The 13,016-nt window shown below is 44.9% G+C and overlaps 1 protein-coding gene across 3 annotated transcripts in view; it reads right to left on the bottom strand.

Annotated features, from left to right (window-relative positions):
* SRRM3 (serine/arginine repetitive matrix 3) overlaps positions 1-13,016 on the bottom strand; it is a 454,137-nt gene that overhangs the window by 312,094 nt on the left and 129,027 nt on the right. The window lies entirely within an intron of this gene.

Here is a 13,016-nt window from a genome sequence, read left to right as displayed (position 1 = left end):
GTCAGTTATGTATAATAGTAATGTACCACCCACTCAAAAATCTGACCACACATTTCAAATATCACCCCATCCCCACTGCACCACAACATGATTTTGTCAAGGTGCAAAGCTAAACCTTCTACCTGGATGTACTCATAAGTGGGCCCATTATATTATTCTACTTATAATTGTTAAATCAGATGAAGCAATCACTACCTGGAAATGCTATACTAATGATCTGGAAAGGGAAATTAAATTGCTTTTGAAATTCCCTTAAAGAACAGTTTGTTTTGCAAGCGATTTCTTCGTGATATTGATGGATTTGCAGATAGAAATGATTTGTGCCAGGCTGCAGGACATTAAATAATTTCTGTCAGATGGGCAACTTTGAATAACCATCAAGGTGTTAGCTGATGCAGCAGCAAGGAAGCGCACAATATGCTAAGTAAAGCCAGGAATGGCTATTAAATCATTTTAGTGCCGCAATACATGAAGATATAATGTACAGCATAATACTTAGGGCTTCTACTAAAGGAACACTGCAGACCCTGACAGTGATTCTACTGCTTTCTATTCAGGGACCGCCAGCCTCCATGTAAACGGTTTCTGATTCTCAAAGAATCATCAGTAAGAGTAAAGTGAAAGGCTATGGAGAGTAAAGGCTATCACTTTGTTCTCGCTGCTGCTACCTCTAAAGTTGGGTACACACTGACAGATATATTGGGCGAACTATTGATCGGCCAATATATCGGTTGCACGTGGGTGAGTGTGTAACAGCGATATGTCTGTGAACGACGTCATGCACACATCGCGTCAGCTCTGCTGCACAGCCGATGGCAGATATATCTGCAAATATATCTGTCTATCAGGCAGTGTGTGGCCCTAAGGGGCATTTTCCACTGCCACCAGGGCTCTTCCACTGCCACCCTATCGCGTGTCGATTCCCCCCATCCGTGATCAGAGCTCAGCTCTGGCTACATGAGGAGACAAGATGGCCGCCGGAGGGCATGCTGCACATGCCTAGCCGTGGCCACTCCACCCATGGGCCTTTGCGGAGCTGAGACATGAGTGACAACTCACAACTCTGACTCCATGATCCATAATAGCCGCCCAGCCATTGCAGACCAGTCACCAGACCAGGCGGCATTTTCAGTAGCATTAGCTGCATCAAGGAAGAACTCTCACTCTAGGTATTAGGTACCAGCTGAGAGAGGGATGGGCTCACACTGGGCACGGACTGGGGGTATATATATATATATATATATATATACATATATATATATGCAATGGGGCATGGCTTGGTGACGTCACAACGTCGTGACGCCGCCGTGACCATAGTGAAATCCATGCTAGGGAGCCGGAGCAGGGACGCTATCACTGCTGCATGTGTTACAGCTCAGCAGATATCATCAAAGCTGTTGGTGCTGTTCCTGGCTCTGTGAATCCCGCGATTGTTGCTGACACCTGTATGCTGAATGCTGGAAACTTAGATGTAAGTTTTTTATGTGTGCTTTGATTAAAAATTATTTTACTATACTCACCATGGTGTGCATCGTTCTCCTTCTTTGAAGTAGTGCTCCTCTTGCAATGCCCACTGAAGAAGTGCCCCTTATGCAATGTCCCCAGTAGCAGTGCCCCCTGTAGTAGTGCCCCCAGAAGTGCCCCTTATACAGTGCTCTCAGTAGTGCTCCTCATTCATTGCCCCCAGTAGTGCCCCTTACACAGTGCCCCCAGTAGTGCACCCTTATACAGTGCCCCCGTCTGCTCCCCCGTCCTTCCGCTCGGATATCATGACGTCTCTCACATCACCCACTGCAGGAGCCAGAGCTCATGAGTGAGCTCCAGCCCAGCTAGGGCCGTGGGTACAGCAGCTAATGAGAGTCTGTCCAACTCTCATTGGCTGCTAAAACAAATGCACTGCCGCTGGGTAGTATGAGTGTACTACCCGGCGCTGATGGCAATGTGTTTGTTACTGTAGTGCGGTCTGCACTACACTGACTTTAAACCACTGTCCTGGACTGCGGTCGGCAGTGACCATGGCACATGCTCTGCTCAACCCCCCCTAGTTATGCCACTGATCTATATGTATGATTACAGTGGCATCACAAGGGGGGGTGCGGACCGCAACCGGGTGTCACCCTCTGAGGGGTGACACCAAGGTGCAGACTCCCCCTCAGTGACAGGAGCCGGGTGCTGCACAGCAAAAATAAGTGCAGCGCTCGGCTCCTAACACTGTGAGGGAGCCGGCCGGCACTGCACACAGGGCAGTCCGCACCTACAGCACCCCGCCACCCCCCAGTAATAAGCATGATGACGGGACCACAGAGGTTTGGCCGCGAGTCCCCGCCCTCTTCCCATGTGGCCACGAACTGTCTGTGAGGCCACACCCCCTTTTTGGCACAACATCCTTCCCCATACTGGTTGACACCGCTGGAAGGGACGCCACTGTGTGTGTGTGCATGTATGTATGTATGTATGTATATGTATGTATGTATATATATATATATATATATATATATATATAATTTTATTATCCTTATATACTGATGGTATATTTCCATATTCTGGAATGTTTATAAATCAATGTGTAGTTACTTTTACTGTTGTTATGATTAATGTAAAGCCTTGGTGCTTCCTGGCTGTTTTGGCAGTTTAATGGTGATTGGATGGGCGGGCTGGTGCGTCCACTTGCAGGAAGTGATGGGAGGCTGTCGCACATGCCATGCTGCTGTGCTGGTTATGGAACGCATTTTGCCGCTGATTAGCCGTGCAGACTTTTGCGCTCCATACAGAGGAAGTAGGATTATACAGTAGTTCCGATTTGGGTCATATGTGGAACGCATGCCGCTGATCGCCATGTGTGAGTAGCCATTTTAGTTTTTTATTTATACATTTATTTATTTTTGTCATAGAATACACAATAATAGATATTTTATATGTATTTTATAGCCATATGTCGTCAGCGACATCCTCCGTCGGCTCTGCATGCAGGGCCGACTGGGGACACCGTTAGCGAGCCATGCTGCCGAATGCAGCATGGCCCCCGCCATTGCTGCCAGCATCTGCAAGTGAGTATTGCACTTGCTGATGACGGCTCCCCTGCTGGATCCAGTCGCTGACGAGGTTGGGCACACTAGACATCGTCTAGTGTGTACCCGGTTTAAGATTGGTGGTGGGATTATCTGCTAGGGGGCACCAGTCAAAATTTTGCCTAGGGCACCAAATTGACTAGGGCCAGCTCTGCCCGTACACATACAGCAGAGGCCGCGGGGAGGGGGGCGCGATATGACCCCCGGCCAGTGGACCCACTGCTAGAGACAGATGATGGTCGTTCAGTGTGTATGAATGACCATCATCTGCAGATATATCTGCCGGGGTTGTGACATGGTCACGTCAAGATGTCGTGACCGTCCCGGCGCCTACTGTGGGTGGAAGGAAATTGTTGTATGTTCTTATACTGGCATCTCTAATCTGTAAGAGTCATTCCTTGCATACAGGTACATTGGACTAATCTTTTTGTAGTAGTGTTACTGCCAGAGACACAGTAGCCGTAGGTGATAGGTATATCTCAGAAACCTGGGTCCCTCTTGAAATTGTGATACGCCTATCACTTATTGCCATTTGGTAGGAAGCGAAGCAGACGTGTTTATTTATGCGTAAAAGAAATGCCAACAAGGAAAATAGACTCTGTGCTAAAATGTAATATACTATTTATTTATTTTAATGTTGTGTTTAATATTTATATGTTGCATTGTATGTTTCAGCTTTTTTTTTAAATTTAGCTAATTGTATGTGGTCATATTATATTGTACTGTACTGTATACTTGCTTGAAAGGAAGTAAATAATGCACCAAGGTACTAACGTCTCTTGTTTTTCTTCTGTGGGTTTGTGTCAAATGTTGGGGTGCGGGAGGCCCCCAAAGCATATTCTTGCACCTGGGCCCACCACTCTTCCACTACTGAGTATATACACAGATTCCAATATCTGTTCTGCTCCTTTGTCACATTCTTATATTGGACAGCTAAGATGCATACTCTTGTTGCTGCCGATGGTATGCAGTGTGTATGCATTGTGCGACTGCACATGCATTGCAATGTGCATACCTTAGCGAAAGATCACGATGCATTCGCTCGTTGCACATAGACAGCCCAGCACAGTGAGTGACAGGGGAAGCTGTTTGTAGGTGGTAACAGGGGCTGGCCATTAAAAACGGGGGAGTGGAGGTGCAAACGCAGGCGTGCCTGAGCATCTCAACGGCGTTTTAGAGGTGTGCATAATTATAAGACCGCATCATAGTACACGTCACCTGGCTTGTTTTTACACTGAAGTGCTCGCAGTGCTTGTGGCAGGGTATGGTCAACCTCAAGTGCTGCGTTAGCATCCGATGTACCGATGGTTGCATACACTTCCTGAACATGACGTGCACAAGTGGGCGTCTTAAAACAGGCTGGTGGGTGCCTGCATACACTATTGGATCACTCTCTAAGAAATACTGGGCTTGCTAATGCATTGCTGTGCGGAAGCACTTCCTACACAATTTGCATACACATCGTGCGAGCAATTGCATCTAGCGAGCGGCTCTAAATCAGGCCCTGGGTTCAAATACAAATTGAAGGGGGCGGGGGGGGGGGGCTTCTAACTAACATTTCAACAACTGTGGTAAATAAATTACAGTTAGAAGCTGAGTGGCTGCTTTGGGCAACTTCTCGACTCGTATCTCTCTCCAAGGCTTGAAATATCTTCCCAAATGGCGACAGCAAGGGAGAGAAAGGAGGAGCAGCTGCAGACAGTGTACCCAGAGTGATCTACCAGCCAGTTCAAAAATAATTTTGCATTATAAACTAAAGAATCAACATTGGCTGTCCTAGTCAGGGGACCAAAGAATAACAACCAATTCAGATTTGGGGTCCAAATAAGTTGTTTTAAATTAAATTCCTTTATTTTATTTTTGTATGAAGTTATTCTATCAGTAGTAAGGAATTTTATCACTGTAAAATGTATAGCAAAGTCATTATACTATTTTTACATTCTAAACTTCATGATTACCCACTCTTTTTTTTTTTTCTACTTACTTATTATTTCTCCTTGATTCAGAACATACAGTACATGAGGCAACACTGGGCCTGATTCAGAGGCGCTCGCAAAAAGCGAGCGCTCGCTCTCAATCAGGGCGGCCGCTTTTTTTTTTTTTTTTTTCACCCGGCCTCCTGGCCACTCGCTAAGCTGTGGGTGACCACCCACAGCTTTTGCGAGCAGCCAGGTGATGGTCGCGACCATCGAGCTTGCGACGAGACCCTTGTGGTAGGGTCTCATTCCCGCAAGCCCCAGTGAGCTTCCTGCTCTAATAGAGCAGGAAGCTCACTACTGACATCACAAGTGATGTCAGTAGGGCCGCCCTCAAACGGCAGGCATTCCTTCAGAAACGCCTCAGTTTGACCAGCTGTCGATCAACGTCGACAGCCGCCCCGTTTGTAGCGAGCCCCGGAGCGAGTGAATTTCTCACTCGCTCCGGGGCTCGCCCACGTGCATTGCGCACGTCGCGCATGCGCAGTGCCCCACCATCGACCCGCTTGCGAGCGGGTCTGATCAGGCCCACTGACCGATCATGATTGGTGCACTTGTCCATTATAATTAAATATACAACTAGATCAACAGCAGTTGCCCTTATAACTTCGGGCAACTTAGAATGATTTACTTTCACTTATTTAAGACATAAAAAATACAAAAAACAGGGAGGGGGCTGCACCTATCCAGGGATACCTCTGTCCTATCATCTCATCAGCTTACTTGTCTAGTCTCAAACACATATTTTAGTAAAAATGTTTAATAATGGCCATAGCTGTATGTATTCTCTGCACGGAGCCTTTTAAATTACATTTTCATCTCAATCAAGGCAATGACCTTCAGTGGCATTTTGAACTTTAATAGAAAAGGCTGAATTATCCGCAAGCCTCTGCAAGCACTTGTGGACTAATGCCATAACAGCTTCCGCTTCTAAATACCAGCTTACATAAATGTCTCCGCAAACTGCTTCTATAATGTCACTTTCTTTAGCAAGATGTTTGTACATATTAACATCCAATCATTCCTGCTGTTAAATCAATGTCACAAATTTGTACAGAAATGAAAGGGTAAAAAGAGGGCAAACAGAAAACCTGGAATGACAGATGAGCAAGAAATGGATATCTATAGGTTGGCATGAATTGATCAGTCGGCTGTGTCACTGCACCAAAGTTCTTGGCACTTTGTTGTGATGTATCTATTTTTTTACTGCAGCAGAAATCAATGCAGTTGATAAATCCTGAAATCTGCTGTTGCATGACATGAGGATGAGACAACTTGTTCCCAGTGAACTAAGCTGGTCAATTATTTTTGGGGTCAATATGACTTCATTGATCTCATCCTCAATTAATCAAATCAGGTTCCTACTCTGCAGCACAACTGAGAGTATCCACTGAAAAATAGCTGCAATTATCTGGACAAAATGTTTTGGGAATTGCAGGATGTGATTAAACAAAACATTTAATAAATGTGTATAAAAAAGTTATTATGTCAGATTAAGTTAACATATATATTAATGCTTTAAATATTGTGCAAAACTCCATGAAGTGAAAAATGGAGAAAAAAAATATTTATACGACAGAATATTTTCTGAGCCACAGTAACTGCGGCATTTACTTGTCCGAAAAGGGATGTCCATTTTCTGGCACAGTTAAAATAATTGCAATATTTATTTTACGGGAAAACAATAACTTAAAAGACTGTGTTAGGTTAAAGACTAAACATCACTGTTATGTTGTGCTTGCATTTACACATCGGTTTATCATCATCATCATCATCATCATCATCACTCTGAGCACAATGAGCACACATATGGATTCATGATCTTAACATTTTATAAATGTAAAGAATAAAACCCGCTGGATTTATCAACTGACAGTTTGAAAATCTCTAGAAAAACTCCACTGATAAAAACAAGTGATTAGGACAGGCGAGATGGCTCAAACCACTGTCATTTTGTGCTATATTGCCTTTTAATCTCGTAAGAAATAAAAAATTCTCTCACCTCCCCATACAGTAGTACATTTTTTTTTTTTTGCAGCAGCAGCAGCAGCAGCATGGCTAAAACAACCTCTCAATTTAGTTGCCCTTATTATATTACTCATGAATATACTGCTCCCATTACAAACATCTATCTATCTTTTTTATAAAGTTTCCTCATATCAGCTATAACATTAAAACTACATGCCTAATATTATGTAGGTCCCTCTTGGGCCTCCAAAGCAGCTCTGACCCAGTGAGGCATAGGCTCCATAAGACCTCTGAAAGTGTCCTGTGGTATCTGGCACCAAGATGTTAGCAGCAGATCCTTTTAGTCCAGTAAGTTGTAAAGTTGGGCCTTCATGGCTCAGACTTATTTTTCCAAGACATCCCACAGATGCTCGATTGGATTGAGATCTGGGGAATATGGAGGCCAAGTCAACACCTAGAACTAGGGTTGCCACTTCATCCCTTTAAAGCTGACACGTGAATTACACAGATTCTGGAACTGGTTGACTTCAAGTCTCTATTTCACCTGGTTTTAAACTGCCACAGAACTTGTGTAATTCACCTGTTTCCAGCTTTAAAGGGATGAGGTGGCAACCCTACCGAGAACTCTTTGTCATGTTCCGCAAACCATCCCTGAACAGTTTTTGAAGTGTGGCAAAGTGCATTATTTTTCTGACAGGCCACTGCCATCATGGAATTCCATTGCCCTGAATGGGTGTACTAGTTGTTTAGATAGGTGGTACGTGTCAAAGTAACATAAATGCCAGGACCAAATATTTCCCAGCAGAATATTGCCCAGAGCATCACACTGTCTCTGCCATCTTGCCTTCTTCCCATAGTGCATCCTGGTGCCATTTCTTTCCAAGGTAAACGACACACACGGACCCGGCCGTCCACATGATATAAAAAAAAAACGTGATTCATCAGAGCAGGCAAACTTCTTCCACTGCTCCATGATCCAGTTCTGATGCCCATTGTAGGTGCTTTCAGTGGTAGACAGGGGTCAGCATGGGTACTCTGACCAGTCTGCACTTGCAAGCTGAGATGCACTGTGTGTTCTGACACCTTTCTATCATAGCCATCATTAACTTTTGTAACAATTTGTACCTCTTATGTGGGATAGGATCAAATGGACTAGCCTTTGTTCCCCATGCACATCAATAAGCCTTGGGCACCCATGACCCTGTTGCCAGTTCACTGTTTGTCCTTTCACTGTGGTAGGTACTAAGCACTGCATACCGGGAACACTTCACAAGACCTATCATTTTGGAGGTGCTCTGACCCAGGGTATAGCCATCACAAATTAGCCCTGGTCAAAGTTGCTCAGATCCTTACTCCTGCCCAATTGTTTTTGCTTCCAACACATCAACTTCAAGAAGTGACTGTTCACTTGCTGCCTAATATATTCCACCCCTTGACAGGAGTCATTCTAATGAGATAATCAATGTTATTCACTTCACCTGACAGTGGTTTTAATGCTATGGCTGATCCGTATGTATGTATGTATGTATGTATGTATGTATGACATATATATAACAAAGAAAAGAGCTAAACATCAGCACATAGTGTATTTAAGCATTAAAAAATAATAGCTCAAGGGCAGGGGCGTAACGTGGGAGGGTCGAGCAGGGCACGTGCGGTCCGCGGCACTACACATTAAAATAAACACGCAGTCGGCGACGGTGTGTTTGTTTTAGCATTGCAACCAATAAAAGTCAGACAGACTCTTAGTGGCCGCTGCACCCTGGGCACTCATGAGCTCTGCCTTCCGGCTCCCGCACTAGGTGAAGGGAGAGACGTCATGACGTCTCTCCCACATTACTGAGTGGGACGGAAGCAGCGGACAGCGGCGGTGGGCACAGGAGCACGAGCAGGGATTCCGGTAAGTAAATTATGTGTTGTGTGTGTCTGGGTGTGTCTTATGTGTAAAAGGCACTACTGCTGGGGGCACTGTATATTGGGCACTACTGGGGGCACGGTATATTGGGAACTAATGTGGGCACTATATATTTGGCACTACTGGGGGCAGTGCATAAGGGGTACTATTGGGGGCACTGTATAAGGGGCACTACTGGGGGCACTGTATAAGTAGAGCTATATATTGGGCACTGCATAAGAGGCACTATATAAGGGGCACGGCATAAGGGGCACTGTATAAGGGGCACTGTATATTGGGCACTACTGGGGCACTGCATAAGGGGTACTACTGGGGGCACTATATATTGGGCACTGCATAAGGGGCATTAATGGGGCACTGCATAAGGTAGCACTGCATAATGGGCACTACAACAGTGGGCATTGCATAAGGGACACTACTACTGGGGGCACTGCATAAGGGGCACTATTGGGGGCATAAATTAGAAAAAATGTATTCATTCAATATATATTATGATATATTATGGCAGCCTCCTTGTTCAAATACACCTGTCCAGTACAGACAATGTAAACAAATTAATAAAAGAAGAGAACTACACATAGTTCATTAAATATGATAAGGCAAACAGAAAAAACACTATTTGTCTCTTTGAGTACCAGAAGGTGCTAAATAAGGTGCTCAAAAAATCAAACTGGAGGATGTGACCTCTATATGGATTCCTTATCTCTGGGTGTATCAAGATGTGCTCTGAGCAAAGAATATATACAAAAATACAAATAAAATAAAAAGTAAGCTCCAAATAAATAATTGAACACGTAATATAATAATTAGCCTTATACCCTAGATTGATCATTCAAAAATGATCAGATAGGTAGTTTCCTGGGTGATCCACAAAGAAACCACATAGGACTCACAATAGTGTCGTAAGTTAACGTATTAATTTATTACACAGAAGGCAAAGGGAAATGCCCATAGATTAATGAGAAATCTGAGATCCTCAAAATAACAAGAACAATGGAGTTTTCTTAGGCCACAAGATAGTCCCCTAAAATATTCAGTATCTAATGACGGTATCTAGCCAGGGGCAGAACTATGGGAGACAATGGAGGCACCTGCCGCCTGGCTCCAGCACTGAAGGGACATCTCCTCCATTTTCTACAACATATTCACCCCACTTAGGGCTGTATCTATGTACCCAGAGTGTACCGTCACAGCCTGCCAATACATGGCACCCCTTCCCGGCACCTGAGAAGCCACCATACACTAGTGGAGTGCTCCATATCAGACCATCAGATGCTGCCTTCATCTATCTATAGCCTGTCTGCATGCGAATTGCTACATTACAGTGTCAGCAGGTGTGACATGCACCAAATTATAACTTGCCTCCGGGCGTCTGGGATGAATTTACACCACTGTATCTAGCAATAGGTGCCTCGACATATTTCATCTGTATCAAACTGACTTCCACAAAGGATGTGGATCACTATCATCTATCATCATCATTACCACTCTGCTCTTGGTGAGCAAATATATGGTTTTAAGAATTTATACTCATATAGAATAAAGCCAGCCAGATTTATCAAGTGGCGGTTTTGAAAACTGAAAAAAAAAATTGGGTGATGTGTCTGTTTTCACAAATGTGTCTGACTCAGAACCACCTCCACAGCGCCCACATACTAATATTTTGGACCCATCATTCGCAGCGTCGCTTGCAGGCTTTTTTCCCTCTGCTCTCCCATCACTCATTTTCCTCAGTCTCTCTCTCATCTATGTCACTCCTTTCCCTACTCCCCTGTCGGTGTCTCTTCTCTGTTCCCATCCACCATCTGTCTCTTTATCTCACTCGCTTCCATCTCTCTCACCTGTCTTCATCTCTCTCTCTCATCTCTTTCTCCATCCTCATATTCCTCTCTCTGTCCCTCCAGTTCCCCCTTACCCTATCAGGGATGGGGGGTTTTGCAGCTTGTTGGGTGCCAGTTAAAGGTGTTGACAGAAGGGAACAGTCCTGGGCATGCAAACAGAGCTGGGGGGAGAAGAGGCTGTGTGCCAGGAAGCCAGTGAGAGCTGTAAGAGGAGGGAGGGGCAGAACTCGCTCCAGTTCTCACTGAATTTGCGGAAGATAGACAACATAGTAGAATTACTGTGTGTGACTAACAGACCCAGCCCAGCCCAGGGATGCCCTTCGCCTCCTACCAATGCCACCGCTGGACACTCTGGGGGGCCTGCCCGCTCCTAGTACCATCCGATATAGCATTAAGTGGTGTAACAAGGGCGGGGCAAGCTGGAAATTTACCATGAACGCTGGTGTGGAGGGGGCACCAGTGCAGGGCTTGCATTCAGGAAGAATAAGATTGCCTTTCTTGGTAGTAAGTAGGCTAGAGTCCTGGGGGAACATGGCACGAATTGTGGATGGGGGAAGGAGAGCCCTATCAGGAACATACAGGTGGAGGGGGAGCAGAATACACATTGTGTCAGGTTCAGACGGGGAGTGGGTGTGTTTGTGAAAAGGGGGTGAGGACGGAGCACATTAATGAAATAAACAACATGCAGGGGGTGGAGTGAGGACAGGCTTAGACTGGGCTGCCGGGGAATCGGGTAATTCCCTGGTGGGCCCCAGTGCGTTGTGACCACGCCCCTTCCCGTGAGGGGGTGGGGCTTATCGGGCCGCGAGCAGGGGAGGGGGGGTCGCTGCCATTCATGCTCTCGGTCACTGACTGTCAGAGCATGTCCCTGTCACTGTGACTCCTTTGGCTGGCTAGGGGGTGAGTGCAAGCAGCAGCACTGAGCAGTGCACTTTCCCCTTCCTTCCCACAGTCCACTTCCACGTGCAGAGACTAAGCTCCGCCCCCGCCAGACAACAGGAAGCTGCTACTGATCTTAAAGGATATTAGAGATGTTACCCCAGAAAGAGGTGATTTCAAGGAATAATGCAGGTCATTTTACTCTAAAAATTGAACCCTCAGTTTTTTCATATCAGTATGTGTGTGTATGTATACATTCATTAATCTATAGATTTTTATATACTGTGTATATATATATATGTGTATATATATATATATATATATATACACACACACTTTATATATATATATATATATATATATATATATAAAATTGGGGAAGGGCAAAGGAGGAGAGCTCTTTATAGTGGAAAAGGTGCTGGACGGTTTTATTTATTTATGGACATTGCTTTGCTCACATGGATCTTTTGTCTGAGATATATACTGTATCTACAGACATATGAGTGCATTTTTATTAAATAGCTTTTTTGGACGGGGGACGGTTGCATGGGTAGTGGGGTGACGAGGACGTTTATGGACGTTGAAAGTGGGCATCTCAGTCCTTGCACATCCACATGTATGTACACCAGGGAAGGTCTTTATAGTGCCATTTGGATACAGTACCAGAAACAACTGTGACAAAAGACACAGACATGTATATGGCTGCCCCTGGCTTGGGCAGTTTGGACAGAATAGAAGTTTTCCTGCTAGGGCAATACTGTAACAGTTGAGGATGTGTGTGAAATTAATCATGTTTATTCTAATCTGAGTAAATTAATGTGGAGGTGTCTAATGGCATAATAGTGGTAGGCAGAGGTGTCTGATGGCATGATAATGGTAGGCAGAGGTGTCTGATGGCATAATAGTGGTAGGCGGAAAAGTCTGATGGCATAATAGTTATTAGGCAGAGAAGTCTGATGGCATGATAGTGGTAGGTGGAAAAGTCTGATGGCATAATAGTGGTAGGTGGAGAAGTCTGATGACATAATAGTTATTAGGCAGAGAAGTCTGATGGCATGATAGTGGTAGGCGGAGAAGTCTGATGGCATAATAGTTATTAGGTGGAGAAGTCTGATGGCATAATATTGGTAGGCGGAGAAGTCTGATGGCATAATAGTTGCATGCAGAGGAGTCATTCCATGGTAACTCACGTTGCAGGGTGACGTGGCAAGTGTGTGTATAGCTGTCAGGAGCTAATGGAGTTTGTGAGGTTGGTTTTGTTTGCTGAGAACGGGTCATGCTTTGGAAGACTCTATACAGGAGTTGTTGATTGTTTGCTATGTCACTCTGTAACGTGAGTTACCATGGAATGACCCTCAGGTGTCTGATG

The sequence above is a fragment of the Taudactylus pleione genome, unplaced genomic scaffold, assembly GCF_031769625.1.
Source record: "Taudactylus pleione unplaced genomic scaffold, aTauple2 ptg000397bl, whole genome shotgun sequence".
Classification (NCBI taxonomy): Eukaryota; Metazoa; Chordata; class Amphibia; order Anura; family Myobatrachidae; genus Taudactylus; species Taudactylus pleione.
Note: the sequence above shows the minus strand (reverse complement) of the source record. Positions and strands in the feature narration are given on the sequence as shown.